The 12,427-nt window shown below is 36.3% G+C and overlaps 1 long non-coding RNA gene across 1 annotated transcript in view; it reads right to left on the reverse strand.

The window, feature by feature from the left end:
• Positions 1-462: 462 nt before the first annotated feature.
• Positions 463-12,427, reverse strand: part of LOC134732191 (uncharacterized) — a 101,831-nt gene continuing 89,866 nt past the window's right edge. Inside the window, exons 2-3 of the long non-coding RNA XR_010115079.1 lie at positions 4,941-5,029; positions 463-671 (exon numbers count right to left, since the gene is read on the reverse strand). This is a non-coding gene — a long non-coding RNA (uncharacterized lncRNA). The remainder of the gene's footprint in view (positions 672-4,940; positions 5,030-12,427) is intronic.

A 12,427-nucleotide genomic window follows, 5' to 3' on the forward strand; every position in this document is an offset into this window, starting at 1 on the left:
TATTTGGGAGCAATGAAAGGAAACACAAGATGTTCCCAATTATTTCAACTTTCCATGCTACCCACCTCACTCATTTGCCTTCATTTTGAAGCCATGAGTTGAAGCTGTTTGGAAAATATTATGGAGAGGAAAGAGTGACTTCTAGCTAGAAAGATGGAAAACATTGCTGGGACCCAGGAGAGATGTGTATTAAGCAAAGTTTAACTTCAAGCCCCCAGGCTTTCTCTACTGAACATTTTCTTGCCTCAATAATGTCTGGCCCCTCCTTTCAGGCTTCAGCAGTATTTGTGCTCATTCTTTGGTCCTCCCTGCCACCCCGACCCCATTTTTTGTTATCAAATTGTATGTTCTCGTTTACCAAGAAATTGGAGGGATTCACATAGACAAAAGTCTGTTTTACTTATGAAAGCAGCATTTTATTCAAAATATAGAACAAAGGTTGAAAATAAAGTTGTTATTCCCAGTCTCATGTCAGAGACTCACCACTCCCAAACCCAGCTGGACCTGCTCTGGATTATGGCAACGTCATTATCAAGGTTATGACTCTCTTTGGCCCAAGTCTTCACAATGGGATCCGTGAGCTCATGGCAGAAGGTAAGTATGGAGTTCTGCTAGATATAATGCATATTTAGGAGATATGAATGGGCTGCATAGAGCCCCTCTGCAGTTGACTGAAAATAAAATGTAAAGTTAATGCAATTCCTCATCTTAGACTTCATTCCTGAGACTATATGGAAAGAGATAAGAACTTATTTTTGGTGTTGCCATCAGCAGTGGAGGGTACCGAATTAGGGGGGTTGTGGAAGGAAAATTCTCATGCACTTCTCTTACAAGCTCTACATACTCAGCAAATAAATGTGTGTATTCTTTCTGGAAATGTGTGGTGTCCTTGCTGGGGCTGGGATTGAGCCTGACGCTGAAGCAGGGTGTCCAAGTTTACTCTGAGACGATCTGAAAGGAGGATGTGAAAAAGAGTGGTGGGAAAGAAATTGTTGCGAGGTGGTAGCATGTCTTAGACTGTTTGGGATGCCATAACAAACAGCAGTTGATGGACTGGGTGGCTATAAGGGATATAAACAGCATGCATGTTCATCGATGGCAAGCAGGATATGTCTTTGTTGTTTTTCTCCTAGGTGCTTGTCTAACATGCTACGCATAGTTTAGTGCCATTTATCTACCTTATCGTCCATGTCTCTAATGGAATATTTTCCCATTGCCTACACTAGTGCTTGGCACGTAGTATGTGCCTGATTAAAAAATTTGAGTCCCCCCCACAATAATAATGGGAGACTTTAACACCCCACTGTCAACATTAGACAGATCAACAAGACAGAAAGTTAACAAGGATATCCAGGAATTGAACTCAGCTCTGCACCAGTGGACCTAATAGACATCTATAGAACTCTCCACCCCAAATCAACAGAATATACCTTCTCAGCACCACATCACACTTATTCCAAAACTGACCAAATAGTTGGAAGTAAAGCACTCCTCAGCAAATGTAAAAGAACAGAAATTATAACAAACTGTCTCTCAGACCACAGTGCAATCAAACTAGAACTCAGGATTAAGAAACTCACTAACACTGTTCAACTACATGGAAACTGAACAACCTCTTCCCGAATGACTACTGGGTACATAATGAAATGAAGGCAGAAATAAAGATGTCATTTGAAACCAATGAGAACAAAGACACAACATACCAGGATCTCTGAGACACATTTAAAGCAGTGTATAGAGGGAAATTTATAGCACTAAATGCCCACAAGAGAAAGCAGGAAAGACCTAAAATTGACACCCTAACATCACAATTAAAAGAACTAGAGAAGCAAGAACAAACACATTCAAAAGCTAGCAGAAGGCAAGAAATAACAGATCAGAGCAGAACTGAAGGAGACAGACACATAAAAAACCCTCCGAAAAATCAATGAATCCAGGAACTGGTTTTTTGAAAGATCAACAAAATTGATAGACCACTAGCAAGACTAATAAAGAAGAAAAGAGAGAAGAATCAAATAGACACAATAAAAAATGATAAAGGGGATATCACCACCGATCCCACAGAAATACAAACTACCATCAGAGAATATTATAAACATCTTTACACAAATAAACTAGAAAATCTAGAAGAAATGGATAAATTCCTGGACACATACACCCTCCCAAGACTAAACCAGGAAGCAATTGAATCCCTGAATAGACAAATAACAGACTCTGAAATTGAGGCAATAATTAATAGCCTACCAACCAAAAAAAGTCCAGGACCAGACAGATTCACAGGTGAATTCTACCAGAGGTACAAAGAGGAGCTAGTACCATTCCTTCTGAAACTATTCCAATCAATATAAAAAGAGGGAATCCTTCTATGGAGGCCAGCATTTTATGAGGCCAGCATCATCCTGATACCAAAGCCTGGCAGAGACACACACAGAAAAAAGAGAATTTTAGACCAATATCCCTGATGAACATCGATGCAAAAATCCTCAATAAAATACTGGCGAACTGAATCCAACAGCACATCAAAAAGCTTATCCACCACGATCAAGTTGGCTTCATCTCTGGGATACAAGGCTAGTTCAACATATGCAAATCAATAAACATAATCCATCATATAAACACAACCAAAGACAAAAACCACATGATTATCTCAATAGATGCAGAAAAGGCCTTCGACAAAATTCAACAGCCCTTCATACTAAAAACTCTCAATAAACTAGGTATTGATGGGACGTATCTCAAAATAATAAGAGCTATTTATGACAAACCCACAGCCAATATCATACTGAATGGGCAAAAACTGGAAGCATTCCCTTTGAAAACTGGCACAAGACAGGGATGCCCTCTCTCACCACTCCTATTCAACATAGTGTTGGAAGTTCTGGCCAGGGCAATCAGGCAGGAGAAAGAAATAAAGGATATTCAATTAGGAAAAAAGGAAGTCAAATTGTCCCTGTTTGCAGATGGCATGATTGTATATTTAGAAAACCCCATTGTCTCAGCCCAAAATCTCCTTAAGCTGATAAGCAACTTCAGCAAAGTCTCAGGATACAAAATCAATGTGCAAAAATCACAAGCCTTCCTATACACCAATAACAGACAAACAGAGAGCCAAATCATGAGTGAACTCCCATTCCCATTCATAACTGTTTCAAAGAGAATAAAATACCTAGGAATCCAACTTACAAGGTACGTGAAGGAACTCTTCAAGGAGAACTACAAACCACTGCTCAATGAAATAAAAGAGGACACAAACAAATGGAAGAACATTCCATGCTCATAGATAGGAAGAATCAATATTGTGAAAATGGCCATACTGCCCAAGGTAATTTATAGATTCAATGCCATCCCCATCAAGCTACCAAAGACTTTCTTCACAGAATTGGAAAAAACTACTTTAAAGTTCATATGGAAGCAAAAAAGAGCCCGCATTACCAAGACAATCCTAAGCCGAAAGAACAAAGCTGGAAGCATCACGCTACCTGACTTCAAACTATACAAGGCTACAGTAACCAAAACAGCATGGTACTAGTACCAAAACAGAGATATATAGACCAATGGAACAGAACAGAGCCCTCAGAAATGATACCACACATCTACAACCCTCTGACCTTTGACAAACCTGACAAAAACAAGAAATGGGGAAAGGATGCCCTATTTAATAAATAGTGCTGGGAAAACTGGCTAGCCATATGTAGAAAGCTGAAACTGGATCCCTACCTTACACCTTATACAAAAATTAATTCAAGATGGATTAAAGACTAAAATGTTAGACCTAAAACCATAAAAACCCTAGAAGAAAACCTAGGCAATACCATTCAGGACATAGGCATGGGCAAGGACTTCATGTCTAAAACACCAAAAGCAATGGCAACAAAAGCCAAAATTGACAAATGGGATCTAATTAAACTAAAGAGCTCCTGCACAGCAAAAGAAACTACCATCAGAGTGAACAGCCAACCTACAGAATGGGAGAAAATTTTTACAATGTACCCATCTGACAAAGGGCTAATATCCAGAATCTACAAAGAACTTAAACAGATATACAAGAAAAAATCAAATAACCCCATCAAAAAGTGGGCAAAGGATATGAACAGACACTTCTCAAAAGAAGACATTTATGCAGCCAACAGACACACGAAAAAATGCTCATCATCACTGGCCATCAGAGAAATGCAAATCAAAACCACAATGAGATACCATCTCACACCAGTTAGAATGGCGATCACTAAAAAGTTAGGAAACAACAGGTGCTGGAGAGGTTGTGGAGGAATAGGAATGCTTTTACACTGTTGGTGGGACTGTAAACTAGTTCAACCATTGTGGAAGTCAGTGTGGCGATTCCTCAAGGATATAGAACTAGAAACACCATTTGACCCAGCCATCCCATTACTGGGCATACACCCAAAGGATTATAAATCGTGCTGCTATAAAGACACATGCACACGTATGTTTATTGCAGTACTATTCACAATGGCAAAGACTTGGAACCAACCCAAATGTCCATCAATGATAGATTGGATTAAGAAAATGTGGCACATATACACCATGGAATATTATGCAGCCATAAAAAATGATGAGTTCATGTCCTTTGTAGGGACATAGATGAAGCTGGAAGCCATCATTCTGAGCAAACTATCACAAGGACAGAAAACCAGACACCACATGTTCTCACTCATAGGTGGGAATTGAAGAATGAGAACACTTGGACACAGGGTGGGGAACATCACACACTGGGGCCTGTGGTGGGGTAGGGGAGGGGGAGGGATAGCATTAGGAGATATACCTAATGTAAATGACGAGTTAATGGGTGCAGCACACCAACATGGCACGTGTATACATATGTGACAAACCTGCACATTGTGCACATGTACCCTAGAACTTAAAGTATTATTAAAAATAAATATATAAATAAAACAAACAAACACAAAATTGAGTCCCACCTGTAATCCCATTTTGTGAGGCCGAGACAAGAGGATCACTTGAAGCCAGGATTTCAAAACCAGCCTGGGCAACATAACCATACCTCTATCTGTATTTAAAAAGAAATTAAAATTTTGAATCAATTGTTTATATGAACACTACAGTTTTACCTGCACCATTGTCAGTGATCTGTGTTGTAATCGTATTTTCCTATGCTGGACTCATCTTGTCATTGTTTTTATAGCATCTCGGTAATATAAATTCTTTTAATATAGTTGTATTTAAATTATTTTCCTTTATAGCTGTTGCTATTTTTATATAGTTAAATAAGTTCTTCTCTCTTCCAAAGACATAAAGATACTCTCCTCCCTTTTAAGTGGTTAAGGCTTTAGAGGAGTTACATGTCTTTTAGTTGAGCTTATTTCTGAGTACTCAAAAATTTGGAAAATTTTACTTTTTGTTCTTAATGTCAATCTTAATTGTTATTACTTACAATGATTTAGTTTTGCATATTGCATATACAGCAACCTTGTTAAATTCTACTAGGAATTCTAAGAGATTATGTATAGATTCTTTGATATTTTCTCTGTATACAGAAATTTCATCTGTGAAAATTACCATTTTTATTATCTCTCCTAGTCTTTTCACTATTACATAATTTTCATTTTTACTGTGATATTGAAGACCTTTATTACAATGTAGGATGGATGTAGTGATAGTGTGCATCTCTGTCTCATTTCTAATATCAAAGCAAAGCTTTTCATGTGTTGCTATTAAGTATGATATATTCAGTAGGCATTTTTGTAGATAACCTTCAGTCGATTGACAAAGTCCCCTTTTATTTTTAGATTGCTAAGAATTTTCATCATGAAATAATGTTAAAATAGTATTAAATGATTCTCTTGTTTCTTGGTATGGTGGTATAATATTGTTTTACATAATGCCAGATTTGGTTTGCTAACACCTGTTTCTTGTTTAGGAGTTTTGCGTATTGTTCATGAGTGAAACTGGTCTGTAATTTTTTCTCCTTCTTTTAGATTCTAGTATCAAGGTTTTGCTGGCCTGACAAAATGAGTTGGGAAGTGTTTCTTCTTTTTCTGTTCTCTGTTAGTGTTTATAGAAAAATGGACTATTTATTCTTTGAGTATTTGAAAGAACTCACAAATGAAACTATTTGGCCCTGACAAATTTTTGTTGGTCTGTGTAGGAAATTTAACTACAGATTCAATTCATTTCATAGTTACAGAACTATTCAAGATTTCGACTTCTTGAGTCTGTTTTGGCTAGTTCTATTTTCATGTGGGAACTTACCAATTTTGTCACAGAGTTGCCTGTTGAATTCAATTTATTATCTTTTAAAGATGTCTAAGGCATCTGTAGTGATACTCACCTTTTCATTCCTGAGATTGTTCCTGATATGATTAAAAGTACCTTCACTATTAATTTCTTGATCATTTTCACAGTTTTGTAATCTAATTATTATTCTCAGAAAACAGCTTTGGCTTCGTTGTTCCTCTCTACTGTATGTTTATTTACAATCTCATAAATTTCCGCTCTTCATTCCATTTCTGCTTTCTGCTCCCTTTGAGTTTTATTTTGATCTTTTCTAAATGTCTTCAGCTGGGTATTTAGCTCAGTGTTCGCCAATTTTTTTTTCTCTAATATTTGCTTGTAAGAGTATACATTTCCTCTTAGTACTGGTTTGGCTATATTCTACAATTTTTGATATGTAATATTTTTATTATCACTCAGTCCAAAATATTTTCTACTTTTCATTATGATTTCCTGTTTAACCAATATAGTTGTTTTAGACACGTTTTTTAATATTTCCAAACATATGGGGATTTTATAGTTATTTTCTTGATTTTTACTTCTAGCTGAATTGCAAGATAGCCAGAGAATATATACTATATGATTTCAATCCTTTGAAACTTGATGGCTCAGGAATCAATTTCATAAACTTTCCCATGTTTTAAAAGGAACATGTATTCAGCAGATATTGATGTTGTGTTCTGTATATAACCATTAGGTCAGGGGTGTAAATTGTATTGTTCAACTTTTCTATTTCTATGCTGAACTCTTGCCTCTTTGTTGAAAAAAAATTTTTAAACAGTGTTAGAAAACTTCCACTATGGTCATAAATTTATCTATTTTTCTTATGTGTTTACCAATTTTTGATTCATGATTTTTGATACCATATTATATATTTTACACAAATTTGGAAGTTATATTTTTATATAAGTATCTTAATCTCTAGTATTTTTTGTCTTGAAATCCATTTTGTATAATATTATCTTGTTATACCAACTTTTGATGGGGGAGTTATAGTATTTAACTACATCTTTTTTCAATCCTTTTAACCTTTCGTATTTTAGCTCTATGCCTAGTAAACAGCATATAATTGAAATTTTTTGGCTATCTTTGTCCTTTATTTAAAGCATTTACTGATGCATTTAGTTTTGTATCTACTTTATTGTTTTAAAAAATTTGTCCCACCTAGTCTATTTTTCTCTCTGTATTGCCTTATATGGACTTGATTTTTCTTCTGCAAATTTATAATGTTATTTACTTTGTTTCTGTTTGTTTAGTTGTTACGCTAGATTTGCTGTAGCATGTGTACTTTAATTATACAAATATTAAGCTAATAAATAGCTTTACTTTTGTCATTGATCTTAAAATACTTCCATTCCATTTAGCCCTCCCATAATTTTATTTGATTGTTTTCATGTATTTTAGTGACATCATTTTATTCATACTTCATAACATTATTACTGTCATTTATAACATTCAGTGGTCATTTAGATCAATCCCATATTTAACACTTCCTTTGCTCTTCTTTTCTTCTTGGATTATAAACTCTTTCTCTGGGATTATTTTCCTTCTGCCTTAAATACTCCTTTAGAATTTTCTTTTGACAGGGTCTACTAGTCACACACTCTCTCAGTTTTCGTTGGACCAAAAATGTCTTTATTTTACCTTCATTCTTGAAAGATCGTTTTGCTGTGTGTAAAATCTGTTGATAGTTACTTTTGACTCTTTCTTTTTATTTTTTGTACACTTAAGTTTCAAACTCTGCCACCTGATTTTGTTGTGACTTTCAACTCATACTTTAATAAAAGCAATTTCTGTTTCAAGGATCTAAAAGAAATGGGAAATTACAAATTAAATTAATTGTTATATTTAACCTCTGACTTAACATGAAAATATCACCTCCAAAGAAGTGATAAGTGGACATGATAATTGTTCTGTATGAGATATTCTAAGGGGCAATCGAAAACATGTCAATATAGGCTTCTTCTAAGGTGGTAAACTCAGCTTTTGCCTCTCTCAGGTGGAAAGAAACTCAATGGCATTCAGCTGAAGTGCTGCTTTGATTAGATTGAATAAATTCTTTGGTCAGGGAAGGAAACAGAGAACTTGGAAATGGTTCTTGACCAGCCTGGTATTTTTCCATTTTGTCTCTGGCTAGCTGTGTGTTCTTTTCCGTTGTACTGGTTTGTCCTAGAACATTAGGTTCATTGGGCAGGCACTTTAAATTTTCAGATGAAAATTCTTGATTAAATATCAGTCGAATGTTTTTTATGCTGGCATCATGACCTAAACATGGCAAGAGTTTTCAATTACGTGAAGCATGTACTAATTAGGCATCTTCTCTGTGCCTCATTCTGTGCTAGATTCTATCAGAGATTGGAGGACAGGAGAGGGATCCTGAGTTATGCTGAGTTTAAACCAACAAAAAGGATATCTTTATCTGTCTCATGTCTGTTGATATTACTGAATGTTCCTTAAATAATATGTTACTTCTCTCAAGGAGGTAACAGTTTTGTACAGAGGATAAGACTTACACATATCAGACAACTAAAAGGAAGACAAGAAGGAAATTATTCAGTGCCAAATAATTTAGTATACATAATTGATAAGGGAGTTCAAGTGGGGAAGAATCACTGTAAGCGGCATTTATGGGGAGTTGTTACTACGGACTGAGGAAATCAGATGAACTTTGAAGAATGAACAGGCTTTGGGTAGACAGAGAATAGAGTGAGGACCTTTTGTGTGTGAAAAGTAACAGGATAAAAGGTGCAGAGTAGAAAAACAGTAAGTCCATACACACCTGATCCAAAGAGAGTGCAAGTAGAACAAGAGGAGAGTTTGAAATAACTCATGATATGCACATAGGGAATAATAATATCTTGAGATATTTATCAACATTATATGCAGGCAAAAAAATGAGCTAAAATGGCAGTGTTTTAATCTGAACTGATATTCCAAACATTACTTATTTACTCCATGATTAAGTCTTTTATAAATGATATAAGGAAAAGATAATAGCACATATATGGACTCTTCATAAATATTGTTTCATGTAATGTACATAGCAATTTTAGGAAGTAGGAATTGCATTTGGTTATTGGTAAAAGAGACAGAAGAATAACAGACTAAACAAGAAAGAAGTTTATTTTTCTCTCACATTTGAAAAAATCCAAAGGTAGTCAATCCCAGGCCAGCTCCACGGCCATCAGTTACCCAGGTATCTTTCATCTCTCTGTTTATTAAACTTAGTGAATGGCTTCTAGCCTCATGATTGCCTTGTGGTGGCAGGATGGCCACCATAGCTCCAGCTGTCATATCCATATTCCAGGTGGAAGGAGGAAGAAGGAGGTTAAATGCAGAAGGGCACACCTCCTAGCTGAGTCAGCTCTCTTTTAAAGAGATTTCCAAAAAGCTCAGTACAGTGCCTTCTGAACTGTGATCTCACCCTTATCTGAAAGTAAGGATAGGAAATGCCCTTTTAGTGCATTGTTGCTTCCAACAATACAGAGATTCTGCTAGCAAGATAGGAGAGGGGCGGTGGGGAGAATGTACATTGGCTAGGCTGCTAGCAGTCTGTCAGAGTAAGCTTACTGCCATTTTACACCGAAGGGAACTGATCCTCAAAAGTGCTAAGTAAATGATCCCAAATCACACAGCTATATTTTAAATCCAGCTCTATTCACCAATCTGTGCAGTTCTTGTGCCTAAAATTCTAGGCTTTCTTTCTGTAGTGTTGATCTCATGCTTTCTTTTGTGCATGTTGAATTATTATTCTCCTCTTGGAATTTTATTATCACTGCCTAGCTGCAAAGAGATGCTTCAGTATCATTAAAAAGACAGGGAACTTGAACTAAACAACTTCCCACATGTATGTATTGGGGCTGATCTTGCTGAAGTTGATTGAAGTTTGTGTAGGTACCATTTGTAGAAGTCTTGGGAATGAAGTTTCTATACAATCTCCATGTCTTCTATCATATGTGTTTCATTTCAGCTCTACTGACCTGGTCTCTTTATCTCCTCCCATTTAACATTTATCCATTTGCCATTTCTTCCCAAACCACCACATTTTTCCCTCTTTCAGATTTGTCACCCAGTTACTAACACTATTCTCAAGAGAAATTGTGAGCAAAAACATGCACAGGGCAGCATTTTGCCTAGACTCAATTCTCAATCTACAAACAAGTTATTTTTTGAACACTTACTTTGTACAAATCACTTACCAGGTACTAATGGGTTTACCATGAAACATAAGAATAATCATGCTTAACCTCAAACAATCTAATTGGAGAAATGAAATGCATATACATTAAAGGGCAGCTAATGGTGCAAGGCAGTATATAAATGCAAGCCAAATGAGGGATAGACAGTAAATGCTCTCAGTGTTAAGAGTGAGGAAAAATCCTTTTCAGCTAAAGAGGTTAGGGAAAGCTTTGTAAGACAAGAGGAAATGGATTTGATTCCTGTGGGACTTAGGAAAGTTGAAAGGAGATGAAAGGTTTCCTTAGGAGAGGAAATGGCAAGATCAAAGCCACAGCAATGAAATCTATTGAATGTGTTCAAGAGATTGGAGTGGATGGATCTAGCTGAAATAGTTGATTAGTACGGGAAAGAAGGGAAGAGGGAGGCTAGAAAACTGGTTTTGCTTGAGATGATGGAAAGCTGTAAATACCATCTAAGGAATGTGAATTGGATATACTTTTGGACTTTATCCAAATTGCATATAGCATTTAGAGCAGCACTTAATGAATGTTCTGACTTGAAAATAGTAACTCCAAGTTACTACATACCCAGTTTTCTCAACCATGGAATTCTTTCTCTGATCTGTATTTAGCTGGCTCAGGCCTCATGGCTTCCCTTCCTTCTCCTGCAGCCTGCTTTTCATTTGCATTGACCCCTTCATCAGTGCAATTATAAAGAAGAGAGGAAATGGAACTTACACCAATCTATTTTAGAGTTAGATTTTACTGGTTCTACTAAAAGATTTAGAGAGAAAAATCTAAAAGCAATCTCTAGAATGAATATGATCTTTGATTATTAAATGATTGTGTCTAGGAAGACAAACAAGTAGTGACTTTAGGAGCAATGTAGGTATGGATTGTTCACACTTTGGGAACTAGGAGAGATGTAGTGGCCCTTTTCTGTCATACCTGACTTTCTGTCACTCAGTCTTGCAAATGAGGCAGCTTGCAAAATGGCAGTGGTACTCTTGACTCTGCCCAGTTTCAGGAAGAGAATTAGGTAATAAAATTAGTAGTAGTTTCTCTTCCCAAGTCAAATTCCCTCAAGAAAGCAAATGACATTATCTTATTTGGGGTAACCTAGAATATTTCGGGGTTGTAACAGACAACCTAACCCAAATAGATTTAAACGAGAGGAATTTACAGTATTAGAAGAAAGAAAGAAAGAGAAAAAGAGAGAGAGAGAAAGAAAGAAAGAGAGAAAGACAGAAAGAAGAAAGAAAGAAAGAGAAAGAAAGAAAGAAAGAAAGAAAGAAAGAAAGAAAGAAAGAAAGAAAGAAAGAAAGAAGAAAGAAAGAAAGAAAGAAGGGGAGAACTTAGTTCATACACACAAAAAAGGAACTTACTAGCTTATGGGATGACGTCATCAGGGCACTGCCTCTTCCCATCTCTCAACTCTGTTCTCAACCATGTTGTGTTATTTCTTACACTCTCAGGATAGCAAGATGGCCATCCACAGCTTCAAATTTCAAGGTTCAAGTCCAGCAGGAAAGAGCACATGCTTCCTCTCAACAGTTGCAGCAAAACTTCACAAATTGAATCTCATGAGATCTGATGAAATATTTGATTTTCCAAGCCTGAATCTCATGCCCCTCTATGTAGTTAGGTGTCCAGTCAACTCAATTCAAAAATCCATGGACAATGGATTTTGTCCATGAATTTTGGACAAAATGGAAAAGACAGTACTTTCCATGGCACTTCCCCAGAAGAAGGGGGAATGGATACTGGGTGAGGTGGGGAATAACAAATATCTACAACTGTTACATACAAAATGCCTGTCTCTTAGTAATACCTTGCACAATTTCCCCCATTCTTTTCAACTTTCCAGTACCATTGTCCTATGACATTTGTAAGAAGAGAATACATAGAGCCCAAAAATATACCGGGACCAAGAGTGGACTACACTTTATTTATTTATTTATTTTTGAGATAGAGTCTCGCTCTGTCGCCAGGATGGA

Source organism: Symphalangus syndactylus, chromosome 13 (assembly GCF_028878055.3).
Source record: "Symphalangus syndactylus isolate Jambi chromosome 13, NHGRI_mSymSyn1-v2.1_pri, whole genome shotgun sequence".
NCBI classification, from domain to species: Eukaryota; Metazoa; Chordata; class Mammalia; order Primates; family Hylobatidae; genus Symphalangus; species Symphalangus syndactylus.